The following is an 8,042-nucleotide window of genomic DNA, read 5'->3' as shown; positions in this document are numbered from 1 at the left end:
CTGTGTTGATATTAATAGATGTTTGGTTATAGGACATTACATGATCAGCAGATTACTACAAGTGTTACATGTGGGATTGTCAATCAAACTCTATACAGGACTCTCTCTGTTAGTACCTCTTTTTTGTATAGCATATTGGTGAAGAAATGAATGTGTGCCATACAAGGTTCTACGTTTTTGTGAGGTTATGACGTTCATATTGAAGGTCAGACAGACACCCACCCTAGGAGAGATGACATCTATACAAAGACTTTGACAAGTGGGAACAGCTGAATTCTCCTAGAAGTCTAAGAAGGTCATATCCGGATTCTTTTTGGGTTACACAAGACAGCTTGGAGAACACAGCAGCCATAAGGTTATTAAAGCTTTATAACTATTTATTCTATTTCATATATTTTTACCTAAACTGAACTGTTAGACTTTTTTTCATTGTATTTATGATGCCAACTGTGTGACAATAAACTCACACTTTGTTTTTATTGGGTGATGGGGCTGGTTTGGCTGTACAGAGTAAAGTTTATCCACATCCCAAAATAATGTACGGTATATACTGGAAGGATTATTCCTCTGGTGGGACTTTGAAAGGTAAACCACTCTTGTAAATAGAGACGCAGGGTATGAGTATAAGATGTTTTATTTTGAATTTTAAAGGTAATAGTAGATAAACACAATCTACAAAAGGACAAGTGGAAATACAAAAATAGACAAGTGGATATACAAGATGCACAAAATCTGATTAAGGAAACAATATGCAATACATAAGGTACAATCTAGGCTCCGTTGTATGTGATTATACAAACAAGACAAAAACCCAACCTTTCGAGTTTAGGATCGATAATATAAGATTGTGACCATGATGAGGAATATGTCTATAAATTAAAAAGACAGTTGTAAACATAAAGTGTAATGACAGGATAAAAAAAATCATACATACTTATGTCATTTAGAAAGTTCTATTTACACTGACCATAAAGTATTGCTTCTGAACTCAGATATTTAGCACTCACTTAAAAACAGGAGGAGGGGGATGGGGTGCTAGTGTCCTGCGCGATGCTGGCCCCAGAATGTCCAGACAGGGGGCGACCAACGAGGGCCCATGTCCATTCCAAAGAGCTATCACATCCTCTCTGCTGGACACTTGCTCAGACCAGGTTATACAGGTATGTTTTTGGTCCTTTTCATGTCAGGGGCTGCTGGTTTTGTAGCCCAGACACACCCTCACCCCCTAAGAGCCCTGCAAGAAGGGGCTTTCCCCCTCCTATAACTGCTGACACTTTCATTTTCCCTTTCATATCGGGCATCTCAACAGCCTGCACAATACTGACTGCACCCACAGGTAGACCTAGAGTTGCCACCTCATCCCTTTAAACCCGAACACATATGAATTACACAGGTTCTGAGGCTAATTAAATGCAGATAAGGCACCAAGTGAGTTTAATTACCACCTTAATCAGCCACAGAACCTGTGTAATTAATATGTGTTCAGGTTTAAAGGGATGAGGTGGCAACCATAGGTAGACCTCTCCACCCCATCACCTGCCTCCCTAATCATTTTGGACATGCTCCTGGTCTCTGTGTTGATGGTTGCACCCATGCACAACACTGCAAGCAACTGAACATAGCTGTGGCACCTGTGTGTTTGTTCATACTACCAGGTATGATCACTTCACTTGATTTTTTTGCTGTTCTTTTCAGTATGGTGTTTTTACTGGGGGGGTCTCCACTTTGTTAGTGGGGGCTATATCTATGTACACTTTCGGTCCCAACGCAAAGCTTGGCACACAAATGTTTTCCCCCTTTGTTTCTCCAGCAACTACTCCTCGCTTCCTGGACCGTGGTCACATTGATCCGGGTGTTTTCCGCCCTCTGTGGGAAAATTTCCCCATGGGCCCTCGGTCACACATCACCCACTCTTCTAACCACTTGAAGACAAAGCCCTTTCTGACACTTTTTGTTTACATTAGGGATGAGCTTCGAGTTTGAGTCGAACTCATATTCGACTCGAACATTGGCTGTTTGCCAGTTCGCCGAATAGCAAAACAATTTGGGATGTTCGCGGCAAATTTGAAAGCTGCGGAACACCCTTTAAAAGTCTATGGGAGAAATCAAAAGTGCTAATTTTAAAGGCTTATATGCATGGTATTGTCATAAAAAGTGTTTGGGGACCCAGGTCCTGCTCCAGGGGACATTGATCAATGCAAAAAAAAGTTTTAAAAACTGCAATTTATTTCGGGAGCAGTGATTTTAATAATGCTTAAAGTGACACAATAAAAGTGAAATATTCCTTTAAATTTCATACATGGGGGTGTCTATAGTATGCCTGTAAAGGGGCGCATGTTTCCCGTGTTTAGAACAGTCTGACAGCAAAATGACATTTCAAAGGAAAAAGTCATTTAAAACTACTCGCGGCTATTAATGAATTGCCGGTCTGACAATACACATAAAAGTTTATTGATAAAAACGGCATGGGATTTCCCCACAGGGGACCCCGAACCAAAATTTTTTTAAAAAATGACGTGGGGGGTCCACCTAAATTCCATACCAGGCCCTTCAGGTCTGGTGTGGATTTTAAGGGAAACCCCGGCCAAAATGTAAACAAAATGGTGTGGGGTCCCCCTCAAAATCCATAACAGACCCTTATCCGAGCACACAACCTGGCAAGGTGCAGGAAAAGAGGGGGGGACGATAGAGCGCCCCCCCCGAACCGTACCAGGCCACATGCCCTCAACATTGGGAGGGTGCTTTGGGGTAGCCCCCCAAAACACCTTGTCCCCATGTTGATGGGGACAAGGGCCTCATCCCCACAACCTTTGCCTAGTGGTTGTGGGGGTCTGCGGGCGGGGGGGCTAATTGGAATCTTGAAGCCCCATTTAACAAGGGGACCCCCAGATCCTGGCCCTCCCCCTAAGGTACCCCTACCATTTCACAAAAAAAGTGTCAAAAATGTTAAAAATGACGAGACAGTTTTTGACAATTGCTTTATTTAAATGCTTCTTCTTTCTTCTATCTTCTTTCTTCCTTTGGTTTCTTCCTCCATCTTCTTCTTCTGGTTGTTATGGTTCTTCCTCCGGTGTTCTCGTCCGGCATCTTCCTCTGCGGGCCGCTCCGAATCCACCATGATGGGAGGCTCCTGCTGTGTGACGCTTCTCGTCTTCTGACGGTATAAATAACTGAGGGCAGGGCTACCTGGTGTCCCCGCCCCCTCTGACACACAGGGACTTGAGGGGACTTCCCTGTGGCATTCCCCGTGATGTCAGAGGGGGGTTGGGCCACCAGTTATGTAACAGGGCCCTCCCTGACGTCATGGGGAATGTCACAGGGAAGTCCCCGTCAAGTCCCCGTGTGTCAGAGGTGGCTGGGTCACCGGGTGGCTCCACCCTCCGTTATTTAAGAACCGTCAGAAGACGAGAAGCGTCACACAGTTGGAGCCTCCCATCATGATGGATGCGGAGCGGCCCGCGGAGGAAGATGCCGGACGAGAACACCGGAGGAAGATCCAGAGAATGGAGGAAGAAACCAAAGGAAGATAGAAGAAAGAAGAAGCATTTAAATAAAGGAATTGTCAAAAACTGTCTCTTATTATTTTTAACATTTTTGACACTTTTTTTGTGAAATGGTAGGGTTGTACCCCCTTACCATTTCACACAGGGGGAGGGCCAGGATCTGGGGGTCCCCTTGTTAAAGGGGGCTTCCAGATTCCAATAAGCCCCCCGCCCGCAGACCCCTACAACCACCGGGCAAGTGTTGTGGGGATGAGGCCCTTGTCCCCATCAACATGGGGACAAGGTGTTTTGGGGGGCTACCCCAAAGCACCCTCCCAATGTTGAGGGCATGTGGCCTGGTATGGTTCAGGAGGGGGGGCGCTCTCTCGCCCCCCCCTTTTTTCCTGCGACCTGCCAGGTTGCGTGCTCGGATAAGGGTCTGGTATGGATTTTTGGGGAGACCCCACGCCATTTTTAAAAAAAAATTTGGCAGGGTTCCCCTTAATATCCATACCAGACCTAAAAGGCCTGGTATGGAATTTAGGGGGACCCCCACATCATTTTTTTTTACATTTTGGTTTGGGGTTCCCCTGTGGGGAATTCCCATGCCGTTTTTATCAATGAACTTTTATGTGTATTGTCGGACTGGCAATTCATTAATAGCCGCAAGTAGTTTTAAATGACTTTTTTTTCCTTTGAAATGTCATTTTGCTGTCAGACTGTTCTAAACATGGGAAACATGCGAAATTTAAAGGAATATTACACTTTTATTGTTCCACTTTAAGCATTATTAAAATCACTGCTCCCGAAAAAATGGCCGTTTTTAAAACTTTTTTTGCATTGATCCATGTCCCCTGGGGCAGGACCCGGGTCCCCAAACACTTTTTATGACAATAGCTTGCATATAAGCCTTTAAAATTGGCACTTATTAGTATTCATGTTCGTGTCCCATAGACTTTAACGGTGTTCGCGTGTTCGAACAAATTTTTTGCCTGTTCGCATGTTCTAGTGCGAACCAAACAGGGGGTGTTTGGCTCATCCCTAGTTTACATGAATTCATATTTTTCCCCCTCACCTTCCAGGACAGCTACTTCAGAGATGATTGGCTCTGCCCTCTACAGGAAACACAAATCAGATACAATTTAAAAGGCCCCTCCCTTTCCTCTAACCCTCAGTTGTTTTGTGCTTCCAGACCCTCCAGGAGCACCGACATGTTTTTTGTTTTCTTAAGGTCTGGTAACTGTGGTTGGTGGACTTCCCTTTTCTGGTTTCATCCAGGACTAGTTGTGGCCAAGTCCTGGATGATAGACTGTACCAGAAGGGTTCCCTATTTCTAAGGGTTACTTGCCTATGTAAATAGTGGCAACTCCCTTTCATGTTTCCCCAGTGCTGCTGTGTGGAACTGTGTCCTCCTAAATGCTTCATTTTGGTGTACCAAGATGGCGTCAGGAGGACTTCCGGTTCTGGCACCATCTTGCCACATCACCGGAAGTCACATGACGTACTCCCGGACACCAAGTTTTTAAAGGAGCATGGCGTGGAGACACTGAGGACATACTGCAGGGGAATGGCCTGCTAAAAATGCCATTCTAAGTGCAGTTTTGTGGTACAGCAGCAGTCTTCTCTACGACCATTCTCCGCTTTCTTCATGGAGCTTGAGGACAGGTCTGAGGATGAAGTGTCCACTCGTATCGAACCAGCAGCAGCATCCAGATCCCATACTGCCCCCAAGGTAAGCCCTTGTATGTGGATAGCTACAGCAAGGGACTTTTTTTGTATGGAACCTTTTTAATTTATGGTCCTTGTTTCTGCTTTTTTCTAGGCCAAACCGGTGAAGAAGAAATGTGGGAACTGTAGGGCCAGGCTCTCTGATAGTTATAAAAAGCTATTTTGTGAGGATTGTATTCCACCCAGAGCTAGTTCAGAGTCTTCCTCTTTTAAGGAGTTAATGACTTATATGAAGGAGGTAGTGGACTCTTTTTGGTCACTGAATGACAGGGTTACTAGTCTAGGCCCTCCCTCATCTAGACCCATAGCTCAAGATCCTTCAACCTCTGCCAGGTTCCTTCCCTTGTTAGTATCTGAGACAATTAGTTCACGTGATACCTCTGATCTGGAAGAGGGTGAGAATCCAGTCTCTTCATCTGATGAAAAGTCTGCATCAGAGGAGGATACAGGTAGCTCATCTAAGTATCTTTTTCCAGTTGAGGATGTTGATGAACTACTAAAAGCAATATATACCTCAGAGCAGATTGAGATGTCAAAACAAGCCCCATCTGTACAGGATAAAATGTATAGGGGCCTACAGGGACAGAAATCTAAAACCTTTCCGGTACACCAGTCTCTTAGGGACATGATTCTGTCTGAATGGAAAGAACCTGAAAAAAGTTTGTTCCAATCCAGGGGACACAAAAGAAGATTTCCTTTTCAGCCTGAATTTGAGGAGGTTTTCTTTTAAGTGTCCTAGATTAGATGCCCCTATGTCGCAGGTGTCCAAAAGATCAGATCTTTCTTTTGAAGATTCTGGGGTCCTTAAAGATCAAATGGATAGAAAGGCTGACTCATTGCTACATAGGGCCTGGGATGCTTCAGCTTTTTCTTTAGGCCCAGTGGTAGCATTCACCTGTGTGGCCAGAAATTTAGACGTATGGGTTCAGCGTCTGGATGATCTTCTGGCATCTGACACCCCCAAAGAAGAGATTAGGGAATCCCTCCCACTCATTGCCAAGTCAGTCACCTTCTTAGCTGATGCAACAGCAGATTCAGTGAAATCCGCAGCCAGAGCTTCTGCTCTCATTAATTCAGCTATGTGAGCTATCTGGCTTAAATCTTGGGAAGGTGACCTTACTTCCAAGAATAAGCTCTGTGGCATTCCTTTCGAAGGCAAACTCTTGTTCGGTTCTTCCTTAGAAGAGGCCTTAACTTGTTCCTCTGAGAAAAGTAAACGGTTCCCTTCTTCCCAAAGGAATAAGCCCCAGAATAAGAGGCCTTTTCGTGGCTTCCAAAACAAGGCTAATTTTAAAGCCAACAGGCAACAGACTAAAAAGAAATGGTCCTTTAACAAAGACAAACAAAAAGGGGGGGCTCCCTTTGCTCTTTCAGCCCCTTCCAAAAAATACCCAGTGACGCCAGGTTAGGGGTAGGGGGAAGATTGTGCCATTTCATCAAGGAATGGGCAGAGATTTCCACCAATTCCTTTATCCTTCTAATTCTGGAAAAAGGTTACAGGTTGGAATTCAAAAGTCTTCCTCCCCAGAAGTTTTTTCTTACCCACCTGCCGAGAGACCAAGAGAGACGGCAAGCCATGTTAAATTTAATTTCTGTGTGGGAAACAGAGGGAGTTATTTCTCCTGTCCCAGAAATTCAGAAGTTCCGGGGATTTTATTTTTGCATATTTCTGGTCAAGAAAGCTTCCAGCGGCTTTCGTATGGTCATAAATTTAAGCGTCCTGAACCAATACTTAGTTTACAGATGTTTCTGAATGGAGAACATTTATTCGGTAAGAAATCTGTTGTTGCCAGAGGTCTTCATGGTGACCCTGGACCATCAGGACGCTTATCTTCATGTACCAATCTGCCAGAGCCACGGAAGGTTCCTCAGGTTTGCAGTTCTCGTGGGAAACGAGCCATCTCACTGGCAGTTCAATGCCCTTCCTTTTGGTCTCTCGGCAGCGCTGAGGATTTTTACAAAAATCATGGCCGAAGTCATGGCTTTTTTTCGGATTCAAAGTGTATCAATCGTCCCATATCTAGACGATCTTTTGATTTTTGCTCGGGACAAAGAGTCCCTTATTCAAGACCTACAGTTGGTTTTGCGGACCTTTCAAAATTTAGGGTGGAAGGTCAACCAGCAGAAGTCTTGCCTAGTACCCTCACAGAGCATACTTTTCCTGGGTTATTTAATAGACTCTGTTGCCCTAAAGATTTTTCTTCCCGAAGAGAAAATTGTGAAAATTCTTCTCTCTGTGCAGGCTCCCTCAGACCTCCCTTCGGCGGATCATGCAGTTGCTGGGTCTAATGACTGCGGCCATTCCAGGGGTGCCTTGGGCCTAGGGATGAGCCGAACACCCCCCGGTTCGGTTTGCACCAGAACCTGCGAACGGACCGAAAGTTCGCACGAACGTTAGAACCCCATTGACGTCTATGGGACTTGAACGTTCGGAATCAAAAGTGCTCATTTTAAAGGCTAATTTGCATGGTATTGTCCTAAAAAGGGTTTGGGGACCCGGGTCCTACCCCAGGGGACATGTATCAATGCAAAAAAAACTTTTAAAAACGGCCGTTTTTTCGGGTGATTTTAATGATGCTTAAAGTAAAAAAAAAAGTGAAATATTCCTTTAAATATCGTACCTGGGGGTGTCTATAGTATGCCTGTAAAGTGGCGCGTGTTTCCCGTGTTTAGAACAGTCCCTGCACCAAATGTCATTTTTAAAGGAAAAAATCTCATTTAAAACTGCTTGCGGGTTTAATGTAATGTCGGGTCCTGGCAATATGGATGAAAATCAGTGAGACAAACACCATGGGTACCCCCCAGTCCATTACCAGGCCCTTTTGGTCTTGT

At 44.7% G+C, this 8,042-nt stretch overlaps 1 protein-coding gene across 1 annotated transcript in view; it reads left to right on the top strand.

Moving 5' to 3' along the window:
- Positions 1 to 258: 258 nt before the first annotated feature.
- The window catches only part of LOC141117742 (NACHT, LRR and PYD domains-containing protein 3-like), a 263,391-nt gene continuing 255,607 nt past the window's right edge, over positions 259 to 8,042 (top strand). Inside the window, exon 1 of the mRNA XM_073610755.1 lies at positions 259 to 355. The gene's annotated coding sequence lies outside the window, so the exon portion shown is untranslated. The remainder of the gene's footprint in view (positions 356 to 8,042) is intronic.

Source organism: Aquarana catesbeiana, linkage group LG13 (genome assembly GCF_042186555.1).
Source record: "Aquarana catesbeiana isolate 2022-GZ linkage group LG13, ASM4218655v1, whole genome shotgun sequence".
In the NCBI taxonomy this organism is placed as follows: domain Eukaryota; kingdom Metazoa; phylum Chordata; class Amphibia; order Anura; family Ranidae; genus Aquarana; species Aquarana catesbeiana.
The sequence above is the reverse complement of the archived record's forward strand: the minus strand, read 5'-3'. Positions and strand labels throughout refer to the sequence as shown.